The 16,438-nt window shown below is 39.9% G+C and overlaps 1 protein-coding gene across 1 annotated transcript in view; it reads right to left on the bottom strand.

Annotated features, from left to right (window-relative positions):
- pde4d (phosphodiesterase 4D, cAMP-specific) overlaps nt 1-15,074 on the bottom strand; it is a 242,955-nt gene extending 227,881 nt beyond the window's left edge. The window contains exon 1 of the mRNA XM_042487565.2: nt 14,931-15,074. The gene's annotated coding sequence lies outside the window, so the exon portion shown is untranslated. The remainder of the gene's footprint in view (nt 1-14,930) is intronic.
- Between the last annotated feature and the right edge of the window lie 1,364 nt (nt 15,075-16,438).

Below are 16,438 nucleotides of genomic sequence, written 5' to 3'. Positions count from 1 at the left end.
TTAAGTGTTAGCAACTTCAGTAAACCAAGTTAGTGTGACTTAACTTGATTATGAAAAACAGGACTTAATGATGAAGTTAGGAGCTCAGTGATTTCAGTTTTCTTATCATGTCTAAGAAAATACAAATATGACTTGACTAGTTTGCAACCTGCAGAATACAGATAAACTTGGTTTACTGAAGTTGATAAAACTATTGATTCAACTTAACTTCTCATTTTTAAGTTGCAAAAAGTATCACAAATTTAAGTATATAACTAAATTTCAAGTCAATTTAATAATTCTATATTTTGTTGTAGTTTTAGTTACTTAAATTTTCAAGGCAATAGGTTTCCTTGATTATTTTAAAATAAATTCAACACGTCAGATTTTAAAGTGCACAACAAATGTGGACACACATAATTGAATGAGGGAGCCTACAGAGCTGGTACAAAAAAACAAAAAGAATTATTTTGATCAGTCAGTTCAACTGCTGTGCGCCTTTTGTTTATTCGTTTTAACTCAAACCCTCTGCTGAGCGCTGCAGGAATTGTTGTGAAGCTGCACCTGGCAGCATTTTATGTAAAACATGTGTCTGGGTCATCAGGCTGATGGGAGCTGCAACAGAGAAAAGCTCTCTGTCTCCACTAACTGAGATGCCTTCCACCCAGCTTAGTTTAGTTTTTTGGCGTCAAAGAGGAGTAAAGAATCGAGAAATATCTGCATTTAGGTAGATTTTTCACTTTTTTTACTTACACTGATAAATTGATTTTAAAATTAGTTGTCGGTTAATATAATAGTTGACAACTAATTAATCTATTTATCACGCAGCTCTACTGATTTCTCATTTTATGAATGTGGTTAAATTACATGTTGTTTGCATGTGCAAGAAGTGAGCGGCATTATGGACTCACCAACAAAGGCTGCACTTGCTGTCCAATTTCAATTTCACCACCTCTTCCTGCAACTATGAAAAAATACTCAGGATGGGGCAATCTGTGACATCCTGAGGGTTACCAAGTCCTTCAAGCTTTCATATTTTAGATTTTGCCTCTTCATCCTAAAATTAATTTATCACAGCTAATAAAGCTATAACCTTTCTTATTAAATCGCTCTGTTCAAGGTCAATCCACCCACAGTATTTTACACATGACAGGGTTCCTACAGCTAAAGGCAAGATAGATTTAGGATGTTTAAAGGCTTAAATGCCACTTGGAAAAGACTGATTTTACAGTGAGCAAACTTAAGGGGAAAAAAAACAAAATTTGCCCAAATGTTTATGGTAACATAAAACATGTTACATGTTGTCTCATGGCAGAAAAGGGTAGAACATAAATTGCTGGAGGTTTTCTTGACGATATCGTGTTTCTCACCCTGCACTCTGTTTTTATTCCTATTTTGGCAAGTTTGAAAACATTTTGCATAAAATACACAGAGCGTCGTATTTATTGCCTTGTTCTGGTTTCAGCTATGACATGAAATTATGGTTAGCCAATTTTCTTCATGTTCTTCACGTGTCATCCAGGGTACAGTGACAGCTGGCCAGCAGACAGTGGACCCTCTGCTTTAAAAATCCAGGTCCCAAACAAAATATGAGTGTTGAGTGTTATAATTATTAGTAGTATTATCATTATCAATAATATTAATATTAAGACTTTTGAAAAGCGGATTTCAGACATTTTTCTATCACTTAAGGCCTCATCTCTAATTAATTGAATGCCTTTTAAAGCAATGATCTTCGTCACTGTGAAAACATTTTTAAGATATATATTGTGGCTCTGAAGGGAGCTTTGATTGACTTTGAGTTTTACCAGGTGCAGGCAGGAGGGATCTAATAAAAGACACTTTTTATTTATTTGAATTATTTATTTATTTATTTTAAATCTGACTCTTGTAAGTCCCTAAATGTAATGGAACTGCAATACTAAATCACTGAAGTACCCCCTTAAAGTATCATTTTCATAACCTAATACATGTTTAAGTTTAAGTATTTGTTCATGTTAATTTTAAGATCAAAAAAGTATAATGTCAATGAATGGCGGGATTACTTCAGCTCGCTATTTTGGTTTACAGTCTCCAGCTTTACTGTTTGTTTAAATCTTCCATATAAACCTTATTTCTAGCCACAAGAGACAGCCTTTTTTAAGATAAAAAGCTCAGATAATCCCCTAACACTAACTCCACAACATCAAACGGCTGACAGACAAAGTTAGTGAACATAGCGGCGCACACGTTTGCCAACTCCTTCCCCAAAGTGGCCCCTCCAAAAATCTGTTTATGCTGCCTCAATATAAGGTCGATATCAGCCCATCATATTGTTACACTCACATATTTACAGATATGGACTAAATCTCTTTTTCTCTATATCTAACTGTGATGTGTTCAAAGAGCCAGATTAGGGGCTTAATGGAGAAAACAGACTGTTATCTGGGGCCATCAAGACTGTATTACTTCTTTCTTCTTATTGCTGACGCATAATTAAGGAAGCCTTTGTATCAGCACCAGTTTTTAGCTCACTGTGGACCAGTTAAACTAAAGAAAGGGAAGTGAAAAGGGAATTACAAAGCCAGCCTCTACGACAACCCACATCTGTGTGTGTTTTGCAGAAACAGCAGAATGACAGTGCGCATTCTGCAAAAATAACATTAAAAAACACCATTAATATTATTTAATGTATCTGAGTATATGCATGAAAACAGTGTGCTGCTTTGCTTTAAAGTGCCAGCAGAGGTCCCCAGAGAGCTTCTGCCTGCATGTCTCACTCCTCTCTCTTGAGACCTTTGCTGTCCTCTGTATCATAAAAAAACATGCAACAGAATATATATTGTTGTTTTGAATCCACTGATGTTATAAAATTGCACAATTTTAAGAATTTCTGGTATGTTTCTCATTTTGTCCTGAACTGAAAGCCTCTTCAATCCCACTCTCACACAAGAGACATTGTCTACGATCCCGCTGCTCTCACACTCAGCCCAATGACATCACAGGCCAAAGGCAGAGGTAGGCCCTGCAGAGCTGGGAATGACTCACTCCTATCTGTACAGCCCAGCAGAAAACAGCAGGCACGCACTGGTGAGGCGAATCTCAGCCTCCATCTCTCTCAACAGACGTGATTCAATATGGGACACTGATGACTGACTGAACACAGCCATGCCGCTTTAATGCCAAGGTGGCAAACCCAGTCCAAGTGGTTTCTGCCCCTCTAATGACCTGGCTAGTTAGAGAATGACTGGCAGCGTAATTAATACTGGATGCCTCGCCATCCTTTTTCCATACATACGCTTGGAAAAATACACCAAACTAAACACAGATGCAAAAGCCTGATGCATTTATGTACAGGGGTTGACATTATGATTGTGCTGAAATGTCATCATCTAACAATCCAGGCCAAAGTTTTTGCTTCCAATGTATTGTTGCTTATCGTGACGCTCACGACACACAGTCCTAATGTGAGAGGTTCGCACACGCACAAACACACACACACACGCAGAGAAAAAAACCCTGACACTGTATCCAAGCACATTAGAACATTTTTACCCAAGGCATGACACGAATTTTCCCTTGGCACAACCACTCCAGCTTTTGCGAACGTGTCTGCTGTGTTGGTGTTACACCTTTTCTCTCCCACAGTATTTTGAAAGGCAGAGTTTCTTCCATGTGAATGCACATGGAAGAGCAGCCAGACTTTTTTTCAAAGTGTTATATAATCACTCTAAATGCTGAACACTGGCCTATTATATTTAGCTACGTATATAACCACATCCATACATCTTCATCTTCTCCATTTTAAAGGAAGATTTAGGTGGAGTGAGTGGCATGTAGCAGTGAGGATTGCAGATTGCAAACATCTGTAACATCCCCCGGTTAGAATTTCTTCAGTGTTTATCGTTCAGGAAATTTTAACCTGGAGCCGAATTATCCACATAGGTCTCTTCCTCTCAAAAACAAATGAACCCCGTGATTAAAACTGGTTTGAAACAAACAAACAAAAAAAAAACAACACTGAATGAAGCAGTTTAACATGTCAATGCTTGACTCATCACAGATGGGCAGCTACAAACATGTGCTTGCCCTTTTTCTCTGATAACTTCATTTAGGTTTTGACAAGAAGCTGAATTATCCGCAGTGGCAGCTCATTTCTAGACTGTCTTAAATGGGGGGGGGGCAGAAAAAGATGTTTGTGGGTAGTATTGAGTTATTCTTTAGGCACATATGCCAATGTTTTTGTCTCTTATTCAAAGCTTTTTGATAAACAAGCTCAATTTTGTGCCCTTTTATGCACTATGGCTGTGATACTCAACTTACGGCCTGCGGACCAAATCTGGTCCCCCATAGGTTGCCAGGTGGCCCCCCAACCATTTTCTAAGTCACAATAAAAAATAAAGTGATTCTGGGAATTGTTCTTGTACTATACATAAAGCGCCAAAAACAATATAAAAATAACGCTTGTCCCTAATGTCCTAAAATCCTGGAATATATATATATATATATATATATATATATATATGTTATTTCCATATTTATCTTTACTCTTGTATTTATTTTTACATTTATCTATTTATTTATTTATTCCTGTATTTATTTATTATCAGATTTATTTATTTATTGAAACTTTTTTGTCCTCCATAGAGGGCAGAACAGTATCTTAATTGGGGCTTTTTTGTCCCCTTTATACCCTCAGATGATAACAATGCTACCTTCAAAGTCTGCTCCTGACTCCAGCCCTGAGTTTTAGAAACGAGCACTTTCGCATATGCAAAACAAAACCACGGCTACATAACATAACATTTGCATTAGACTGGAGATCATATAACTCCCACGCAAACTCCGCTCAACAGAACTGTATTCAAGCACAAATGTACAGAGGGCGATTAAAATCAGCTGAGCTGTCCTGAAACATATGACTCAGAGCACTGATGTTGCGTGTCGTGAATGTTTTTGCCAGTGGAGGAGCTCCCTCCCCTGGGCAGGTTGTATGACTGTTAGATTGGGTTGAGGTAAGCAAAGCGGACAAACCAATCAGCTAAAGAAAGGACTGCCAAAACTCTGCTGCTCAGAGGTGATATGTTGTTTCTCATTTCTCCTCATGTTATGTAAAGAAGGCCCACCCTCTGAGGCTTAGTTTGGCTTCGGATTATATGCAGAGAGCCAGAAAGCTGATTACATATCTGTAATCTTGTTTTCATAAAAACATTTCCGGTGGCAGAAATACAAGGAGGGCAGGGCTGATTTCTCCAGTGAACCCCTGCGATGATCAGATTTGCCAGTTTGAAACGGCATCAAACCGCAGAGAAATGTTGGCATTTTGTCCACGTAATAACAGACAACCGTAAAACCAAATATTTTCCAGCAGATATGCTTATCCAACTACCTCATCCAGAGGAAAAATTCCCCATTAATTAGTGGGTAGTCAGTGTGGTCTTGATGACTTGAAGAAAAATGGCAGAACAGATTTATCACAAACTCTTGATTGCCCTCAACTATTTAAACTATAGGTATATAATCTATATGAACTTCACAAAAGCTCATTTCAGTGGAAACTTCACTCATACTGTACATACGTTCAGTAAAATAATACATCTACTGTATCCATTAAATTATATTCGCTTCATTGTTTTAAACATTGCTTCTGTATAACTTGATCATTTGTTTGACTGATTTATGAGACAGAGCCGAGTGCACACACATCTCTATGCTACATATCAACATGTTATGAGATATGCGATTAATTTAGGTCTGCCCGAGGCCTGTGAGCCAACATCCTTAGATGGTCACATGGAATTAGACCCTGCGACTCCACCGAATGCTCTTCCACCCACTGTTGTGAGAGAAACAGACAGTAGGAGTGAGAGAGCAAAACAGAGAGCGACGCGTTACTACACAGAGCATTTATCCAGTTTGAACCAGCAGACAAATGAGACCAGGAAGAGGACAAACTCATTTCAAGGGAACATTTTGTGCATCTGTGCTCAGTGAGGACCCATCTCACGTCCATGTATGGATGAATAACAGATAAATGGGATTATGAGGAGGATAATAATATGATGAGACTTTCAGACATCTGTAAGTGATGATGAGCTATTATTGGGACTGTAGTGTTGCGACAACAAGATTATGTGGTGTGCTTCTCAGTGGAGATGATGTCTCATTCATTAAGGACTGTGTTCAAAACATTTTGATAGCGAGTGAATCATGCCTAATTTATGTCAAACTATTTCAGTCAGCCAATTATGTGGATGTATGAAAACAGAATGTGGAGCAGGAAAAAAATCACTTGAATTAAGTTTAATAAATGTACCTTGTACCTATTAAAACACTGACCGGTTTTGACCCTAAGGTCTTCATCTAGGGCTGAACAACAATCAAACAAATATTACAATTAATTACAAATTACATACCATCTAAAGACAGATTTCCACCTCATATGCATCCTCTTATGAGATAACATAAGTAAGATGACCTTCAGCACATATAAGCTTAAATTTGGCAATAAGTGCAGCGAATGTAGCCGCAGCATAAACCAAGAAGTTCAGCAGATTAGATGTTATGATGGTGGAAAACAGGTGTGTCCAAAGCCTGTCCTAGGGGCCGATTGTGGCCCGTGGACCAGTTTTAAATGGCGTGCAGCATGTTGTTCCAAATATGTGACCCACCACAAATTATTGGTTTATCAAGCAAGTTCACTTTGCATTTTTCACCTCAAGACGGCAGAACCATCATAAAGTACATGCAGCAAGTAGAAACTACACAGGCAAAGCTGGACGAAACAAACCGTTACCTTACAGCTGACTTTTACTGTTAGGTAGCAGACATGGCCACAGCAAAGAAGCATAAAGTCGACAGCGGGGGCCAAATCGAATATTTTTTGACTAAAAGATTAAACTGTTGCATTCTCTCATTTTGTATGTTTTGTTGTTGTTTTCAAACTTATGTGATACACAGAGCACTTAAAATATGTAGTACCTTCAAATTTAAATACTTGAATGTCTGTGCTGAAATGTATGCTGCTTCTGTACTTTTATTTATTCCTAAGTTTTAGATCTAGTTTTAGTAGGGTTGTTTTTAACATTATGTTTCTAGATACACCGTGTAACATTTCTTTTCCATTGTGCTGGTATGGGCTGGGAAAATAGCATTTTGTCTTTTTGTTTGCATATGTTGGTATGTGATAAATAAGGAAAAATGACAAATACACTGAATCTTGAATCTTATAAGATGTGAAAAACAGGTATTTTCACATGATCCAATCTGGACCTCATTCAAAAAAGTTTGGACACCCCTGTAAAAGACCCGTAAAAGATAATGCAAGCTGTCACACTTATCTGTTGATTTTAAGATAAAATACCTCTCTGATCATTAGAGAAATATGAAGCCTGCGTGGATAATGTGAATGTGACAATGTGATGTAAGCTGTGTTGCGTTTCCCAAGAAGCTGATGGGAAGAGAAAATAGTTACGTAAATGAATTCCACAGCACTGTGACGGACAAGTTTTTCTCAATCTCAGTACTCAAAATAAAATGACAGTCCTTTAGTCAGCTGCAGGCCAGCAGCATAACACAGTGTTATACCCTTATTTAAACAATTCAAACATCTTGTCCCTTTTAATGAGAGCGGGCTTTTCAGCCCCCCTTAAAGTGTGGCAGCTCGTAACAGCTACAAACACTTTTGCCTATTGATGTAGGCAGACACATGTTGGATACATGCTGGTTTTTTGGGAGCATGTACTCCACCCTAATTCAGGGATAACATAATTCAGTGCAGCTACAGTGGAAAGTACAATGAAAAACACGATTATGTTTCCAAAAACTGTCCTGATGCAACATAATCTGACTGTTGCCAAGTCAGTTTGGCAGAGTAAAAGAGTGGGGTATTTTTAATGACCGCCTTATTGCAAAATGTGCATTGGATTTGTGTCGCGGACAAGCAGCAACCTCCCAGGCTGAAAAATGAAGCCAGTGCCGAAGTGCCACAAAAACAGAGTAAGTCCCCCGTATTAAAATGCCTGAGTTTTGAGCGGAAATAAACATGTTTACAGCCTGACACAAAAAAAAAAATGGCTTCCGTCTCCATAGCTCATTTCAACATCCAATTGTCCCTGTGATGATTTTTTTCTAACTCACACATTTACATTCACTTATTTGTGGAAGGCTGCCAACAACTCAATCATCTGCTTCCACATCCAGATTTTTAGAGCTGGACTGGTTATTGAACACCCCATTGGAATATATATATATATATATATATATATATATATATATATATATATATATATATATATATATATATATACACTTTTTGGTAATTTATGGTGCATTGAGAGTCAAAAACTTTGCTTTCACTGACAAACATCTTCAAACAGCTCCTCTCATCCATTGATTAGTTCTGATCAGCTGTGAAAGGATCGACTGATCAATTATCCCATGAGTGAGAAAGTGCTGCAGAGGAAAAAAGAACTCACGGAGAGCTCCACCTGCTGCTGTGCATTATATGGATCTACCAAAACACTGAATATCAGAGATGATAAAAGGGACACACAGGCATCTAAAAGGTGCAAATAAACAAAAAAACACACGTAAGTTCATCCCAACAGGCTGTCTGCTGGTAGTGTCCCCTAGTTCTCAGTGAGATCTAGCCCTTGCTCCTCCACCCTCTCCTTCAAATATGGTCACTTCTGGCCCAAAAAAACAATGTTGGCGACAGCCAAAGCACTGAAGTCAAGGCTTCAAAGTGGCAGTCCACATATCAATGGGTGACGTCACCATAGCTGCGATCATTATTTGCACAGTCTATAGCTGCAGTAGAGTGTTTTACATGTGCGGGTAGTGGTGCAAGCAAAGCCTGATCTAAATGTTAGCCCGTTGGCTTTACTCCATTTACAGTGTCCTACACCAAGCAGGGCTCTTATCAGGACCATGACCTGACAAATAATGTAGGACACCTGACCGAATGCCCTTGTTTTAATGGAAGTCTTGTCAACTGGCAGGAAAGCATATGCAATGTGTGGGTATCATTCAAAAGAAAGTGAGGCTCAATTCAAATATCAGGTGTAAGCCAAAGCAACTCCTTTCTGGCCCTGTTGCAGGGGGAAAAAAATTTAAAAATCCACGTGCCACCCCTTATGTTTATTCATCCCTTCCTTGCACAAACACTAGCTGTCAAAGCCACTTAACTCCAATTACTCTGTGGTGTGTGCTTACTCCAAGCAGCGCAATCACTTCTCAGTGAGACACAAGTTGATACGTTACAGTGCAACACTATCCCGTTGCTTAATTCTGTTGGAGACGCTGCGGTGGGGCTGGAACAGTCATTTAGTGCTGATTTTAACTTGCAAAACTCTCAAACTATTGCAAGTGGTGTAAATTTCAAATTTTGCATTTGATACTGTCCTGTTCACTCCGGTGACAAACAAAAGATTTGGGTTTTCTCTCTTTTCTCCTCTCTCTACATCTTATGTTTTTCAGAGCAACATTGCCCCGACCCAGTCTAAAGATAGAAAATCTTAACACTTGTTTACGGAAAGTTTTACTGCAGCGCAGGAAAACAAAGTATCTTGTATTCGTTAAATAAAGCACCAGGATGTGCCGTGTGAGAGATGACCAAAAGATGACCAGCGCATACCATCACTCTCTGGAGACATTATCAAGCAACCCCCCCATCTATTCCCTCCACAATCCAGGCCAGGGCTGATCTTAGACCACTTGCTGTGTGTCTGTAAAAGTAGTGTAAGCTGCTGCAATTTATTTAAAAAAGCTGACAAAACAATGACAGGACTTCCATTGTAACAGGGAGAAAGGGAAGTACATGTGAACTTGAGACCCCAGCTGTTTCTCTCTTCTTCTTCTCCTCTCTCATGTCCCTTGGAGGTCATTCTTCCTGCCTAACGTAACAAAGTCATCACACACAGATGCTGCTGCATAGGCAGAGATCTCCGTCATCTGTTTCGTCAGTCCCTGCTTATAATGGTGTACATGACATCAGTTAAAGGTTATATCTGAACCCACTGCTGACCATGACCGTGGCTTCATAGTAAGACGTGTTTTGGCTCCCTATAGATACCAACCAGCTGTGCTGAAGGTCAGTGTTTATTGGGCTCTACTACAGAGAGAGGGAGAAAGACACAAAGGAAGAAAAGGTCGGAGATATGTATTTATCTTCTCTTTTCCTGCATGCTGTTATGGACATGTCTGTTTAAGTCATTATGTGTCATGGGATGTTCTCAAGGCATGCCTATGGCGCTGCCTTTTAAGGACGTGCAAAGCGAACAGACTCCATTTTAAGTTCAAAAGTCAAAAACCTTGGATTTAATATCAAACAGCACATTTGTCACATTGCGGCCAAACATCTGGCGGCCGGGAACATCTTTTACCTAAGCAACAAACCATTCTTGAGTCCAAAAACCTGTTTCCTGTCACTTAAAAACACATGTAAAAGTAATTGACGGAAATACCTTTCAAGCCCGTCTTTAAAAGGACTGCACTTTTACAATCAATCAAGCTGCCCAGTAAATGTAACTGAAGCACGATAGACCAGCAAAGTCCCAGATTGGCCTCTAAAAGCCCTAAGAGACTTTCCTGCTCATTGTTATGGGAACAGAGTTTCCAATAAAACATACTTAAATGCTCTTGGCATTGCTTGCTTATATGTGTTTGTGTGTGCATGCCTGTGTGTCTGTATGTATATTGCAGTGCCTCTGCACAAGAGCTTTAGAGGACTTTTGCATACTCTCCCTTGCCAAAAGAACAGAGGAAAACAAACACTGCCTTTATTACAGTAATGAATTTGCTTTGGGAAGCAAATTATATAATTTTCCGTTAGCTCCCACTTATAAAATGCCATGACTGGCTCAGGGAAACCTCTGACATTTGACTGTGTTGGCACCAAACACGGCAGTCCACCACTGTTGACCCCTGACCCATCACCTCTGGAAACTCATAAAAGCTACATCACTCACTATGTCACTCATAGCTGCTTCAGCTAACAGAGCCATCTGAATACAAACACTATGGTCTACATTGTCACTTTAAAGAAGTATTTCACTTCTGAAAAAATGGTCTGTTCATAAAACTGGGCTGTCTATGCAGTAGAAAAAAACAAATGTTTTTGAAATTGGTGCAACATGACCAGAGATAACAGAGGAAAAGTACTGTGCTATTCCCTTTGTGTCAAGAGATTTGAAAACTACCAAATTACACTGGGCCACACTGGACCAATAAAGAGTCCCGCTTGTGGCTGACATAAGGCAAGATTGTCCTTTTTGACCAAGCAGCAACCTCAAGGGCTGAAGAATGAAGCCAACGGCAAAGTGCCAAAACCTGCAGTTCCCTGAATGGCCACATGAGGCTGAATCCATGAAAGGGTCAATCCCAATAGCCCCCCATGTTAAAGAATCATTTTACTGATATAAAGAAAGAGGGTCCTCACATAAAACTGGGCCATGTATGCAGTAGAGAGTCAAACTGAAATTTGTGCTGAATGGGCATGGAAAACAGAGAGAAAAGTTGATATGAAGGTAATTCTCATCTTCATATCAACTGTACGGAGGCTAACATTTTATAACCCACCCATTTACATTTTATCAAGGCTATAAGTTATACACAATTAAAGATGGGCCACTTTGAGCAACAGATTGTAGCAAACCAATAGGTGACATTATGGAGCTATGTCCATTACCATATGGAGTCTATGATTTTGACACAGGCAAGGAATTTTGGTTCATATTTTATCAGTACTGCTTTGTTTTTTTCAGCCTCTATTTTTAGAATACAGGAAACAGCATAGTAACTAGGGGTGTAAATCACTGGTTTCATCACGATATTATACTATATCGATACTTTGGACAATGATATGTTATTTGCTGATATCACAAAGTCTACCACGATACAGTTTCGACTTAATTCAATTTAGGGGCCTGCAATCTATATGGGCCGATATTATCAGCTCATGTAACACAGTCAGTTACAGGAGAAACTGCCACCCCTTTCTTTGCTTTTGGCCAAAAAAGCTAATAACAACGATACATAATTGGAAATGATTAAAACTGGTTCATTCTGTTTGAAAACACTCTCTCGAAAAAATGTTTTAATTTTTATTCAACCATGATCTTTTTTCCTTAAACTTCAGGTCTGACTGGCTTGACGACAAACTTCTCTCAACATCCTAAAAACCTGGATTAACAACAAGATCTTTTCACTAAAGTAAATCTCAATAAGGTTAGGGTTAGGGTTGCTTTGACTTACTCACCGCTGGTTTAAGTCCCTGCACCTCCAAACAGAACAGATAACTTTCAGTCTACATGCTCATTTTTTCAGTCAACATTGTTGAAGCACAACAGCTAACATAACGTGAAGTGGCCCGGCAGGTACATCATGCTTCCTCAGTACGACTTTCGTTAACATATGAAGTGCACTGTCTTTTGACTAGCAGTTTCTCAAAAACAAAACATGTCCACACTGATGATTTATTACCAAGTAAACAGCGCTATCCTCATCATCTTTCTCTTGGCTGCTCGCCATCATCACGCTAATTTCAAAATAAGGGCGCGCCTGAAAGAGGATGATATGAATCGATGCTTACACACTGCATCGATGTTACATCATCATTGCTTATTTAATCAATGTATTGATGCAAATCAATGGATCGTTACACCTCTAATAGTAACCACTTCCTGTTAAGTTGACAGATGAGCAGGGAGATCTCGACGCTGCCAAGATATAAAAAGGTTTACAATGGTTCATAACACACAATTGTTAGGATCCAAAGCTGGTTGAAAATTGGCAGAGTATCCCTTTAAATATAGGTTTTACAGATGATCATCATTATAGCCGGACCTTCAGAGCGTGCACACACAGCTGCAGAGATCTCTCCTTAGAAGACTGATACTAAGACATCAGGAGCAGCACAGATGCTTTTTGTCTCTGTACAGTACACACACACACACGCACACACGCACACACACACACACACACACACACACACACACACACACACACACACACACAGTCACACACACACACACGCACACACGCACACACACACACACACACACACACACACACACAGAGTACATCTAGCCAAGCTCATTACTCTGTGCTCCCATTCACTCACACTGGCAAGCAACAACACTCATTCAAAAACAGACCTAGGGCAACAAGACAATAACAATACAAACAGAGGTTAGGAATTAAACATTTAATGTGTGCTCCATAATAGTATTCTCTGAGGCTGTGTCGTTTTACTGTCATTGTTGACTTGGTGCGGCAATTTATTTTTCAGCCTCATCTAACTTGGTCTGATCTCTGTGTGGCAGGTGCTTCATCACAGAACTTGAACCGAGGACGAGAGCGCAGACATTCTTGTCGTATAGTTCAGAGTCTCAGCTTGTGACGACAGCCTCTATCTCAGGTGATGCACAGGTGAAACAATGGACTCAGTGTTCAGCTCTCATCTCGCGGACTCATCCACTTGGAGGTGGAGTGCAGCGCTGGTTGGCAGTCTGACAATATATATTTGCATAGTAGAGGTCAGGTACAACACAAGGCTGCCTGTGTTCTACACTGCAATAAAGGAGCCCTGAGACAAGCAGGCTGACAGACAGGTAGATATTAGACACAGCAGGCTGAGTCCCCTGCTTTGAGGCAACAAAAGGCTTGAGACAGCAGCCTGTTTGGACTTGATGTCATTGGCACAACTTTTAACTTTATGTCTTTGGATTGCCTCAAACTAAAACAAAGTGAAGAACTTTCATGGCGTTTTGATGAAACAAACACAAAATAGCATTTGAGTCATGGTCTCCACCTCTGAGAGGCGGGCTGGGATGTGAAACATAACTAGGTCCATATGTTTGTTTGCTGGTCATCTGGCTCAACATTAAATCCTCCTGGGTCTAATTTATATCTAGGGATGTGATGTAACATTTTAAACTCACCCTTCCTGTGTTCATACAAGTGAGTATACATCATAACAAGACAAAGCTCCACTCCTTGTATGGAGCGCAATTCGCAAAGTCGTCCGCCTTATGCTATAGCAAGCTGCTTTGTTAAGTAAGTGATAAGTTTTTGTGGTAATCAAGGCAGTTGTTGTTTGACAGAGCAGCAGAGATGATCACTTTTGTGGGGAGGTGCCGAGTATCGCTCTGCCCCATGTGGCAGTCTAACAAGAAAACTCTGACACATGCTAACACTTTTTACTCAAACAAACACACAGACACGTGCTGTCTGCCATCTCTGCCTTATCTCACTTTATTAGGTTTTACTCTGTGTTTATACTGGAGTCAGACGATATTTCTTGTAGTAGCTGAGAGGATCAAAGTGCTCCCGACTCAAATACAAACAATGACTGTGTCATTCCTTGTTCCCTCTGAATTTATGTGTGACTGCAGCACAATTTGGAGCAGGCCTATTTATAGCCGACTACCGCCACCACCACCCTGCAGCCTGAAAGTCACACCAGGAGATTTTGGGAGGGGAGTCCTTGAGCTCCTCTGTCAATGCGAAGCATTGCGGTGACAAGTTTGCAGATGAGGTTGTTCACCGTGAAGTCGCACTGCACCGTCCCTTGCCCTACAGCACAAGGCTACATCCTTCAAAGACACAGAATGTAAGTACATACTCTCAGTAATCCAGTGCATGTCTACATCTAGTGCATGCATGCCTGTGCATGTGTACACAAACACTCAGGCTCATGCCATTTGAACATACTTGCACATGTAACTTCTAAAATAAGAATTTGAGCAGTGATTTAGAGTTTATGATTTGATAATGTCTCTGTGTGTACATTTGTTGTCACTGTATCAAATTTGTGCTAATGTCATTACAATGACTGACGTGTTACTTCTTATGTGATGTCACTTTTGCTTCAATAGTAAGTCTTTAGCAAGAGGAGCTGCTGTTCTACAGTTAGAGTTATCACTACAGAAGAGTGACAGATAGGAAAACAGGGTAAAATAAAAACTTACTTTATATCTTTTTGAGAAAGTTCCAGAAAGAGGTTATTTATCCACTCCTGGCTATCGTACAGTGTCCTCTGCTCTCTGAGAGTCCCAATCAGAGAAACCAAAACAAACAAAAGTATCTGGTGTGCATCTCTAACACAGCAAGTCCCACTCCGCTGCTCACTGATGCTCTCTGGAATAAGGAGGGAACTCTGCTCACAGCTCCCAGGATCACAGCCAATCATGTCAGAGTGTTTCCTGCCTCTCGGCCAATCATGTGCCTCTCATGCTCCCCCCCCTCTTCCTCCTCCTCCTCCTACTGAAAGTTCCCATGGTTGTGGACTAACTCGAAAGGAGCAGAGAAAAGGGAAAAGGTTCATGAAAGGGAGTACAAGGAAGAGTGACAGAGTGGGAAGAACTGATGTAGTATTTACAGAATGGGAGGATTATGATTGAGCAGTTGTGGAAACATTTCCATTAGGAAAGAGTAATGTCAGACAGAGAAAGAGGACATAACTCTGGAAATTGTTGTCAAATCTGCTGATGGTTGCCAAAGATCAACTAACTGGGTTATGCAGCTAAGTCTTTACTCATTCTTTAATGTAGTAGGTTTTTCTTTGCTATGATTCTTTTAAATGTTCATCTCTAAGTTTTGTTGTGGTTTGAAATAGTAAAATTATTTTTTTCTTTGTTCCATTCTTTGAGTTTTCAGTGGTGCCGATATATCAGCTGCTTACATCTGTAATATTAAGGGAATAGATCAATATTTTGGGAAATAAACCTGTTGCCTTTCTTACCCAGTGAGAAGACTCAAGACAAGAGACATATTTGCCTCAGTCTGACGGGCTTCCAGGAGGAGCTCTGGGCTCTGAAGCCAAATAATGTCAATAACTAATTGTTATCAAAAGTGGAGTATAAAAACAACAAGTTGTGGATTATGTGCCATACTATTTCTTGGTCTGGAGTCTTGTTTGTACTGGTAGGCAAGTTTTGTCACCTTTGGACAGAGCCAGGTTAGCGTGTCCACCTAATTCCGTTATTAAACCAAGATAAAATAACCTGCTCTTGGCTCCAGCTTTTACTGAGTGGTCAGACATTGAGAGAGAGATATCAATCTTTTCAGTTTACTCTTGGCAAGAAAGCACAGCTCCATAAATGAGGGACAATAGGGTTTTCCTTTAGGAGATACCGCAAAACAGGTTAATTAACCTGAATCCTCAAATTCCATCCTCGTCTGACTTATTAAAATGTTTTTATGAGAAAATCCCTCAGAAAAAACTGTGACACATTTTTAAAATAAAGACTGAATCTGTTATGACATATTTAACTCAGTAGCACACTCACAGATGCACGTGCGGTTCCCAGAGGTGATGTGACTCTCTCTCTTGCTTCAGCGACCACGGCTGCATACTGCATACCCTGAGAGAGACATGAATTGCAAATGTTCTTTGTATGTAACAACACATTGGCAAGACAGATATGACTTGTGTCGCAGAGCCAATGAACGTCTGCTCTGTCATGTTTGTTTAGGC

Source organism: Plectropomus leopardus, chromosome 4 (assembly GCF_026936395.1).
Source record: "Plectropomus leopardus strain MGB_pleo_1.0 chromosome 4, ASM2693639v1, whole genome shotgun sequence".
In the NCBI taxonomy this organism is placed as follows: Eukaryota; Metazoa; Chordata; class Actinopteri; order Perciformes; family Serranidae; genus Plectropomus; species Plectropomus leopardus.
The sequence above is the reverse complement of the archived record's forward strand: the minus strand, read 5'-3'. Positions and strand labels throughout refer to the sequence as shown.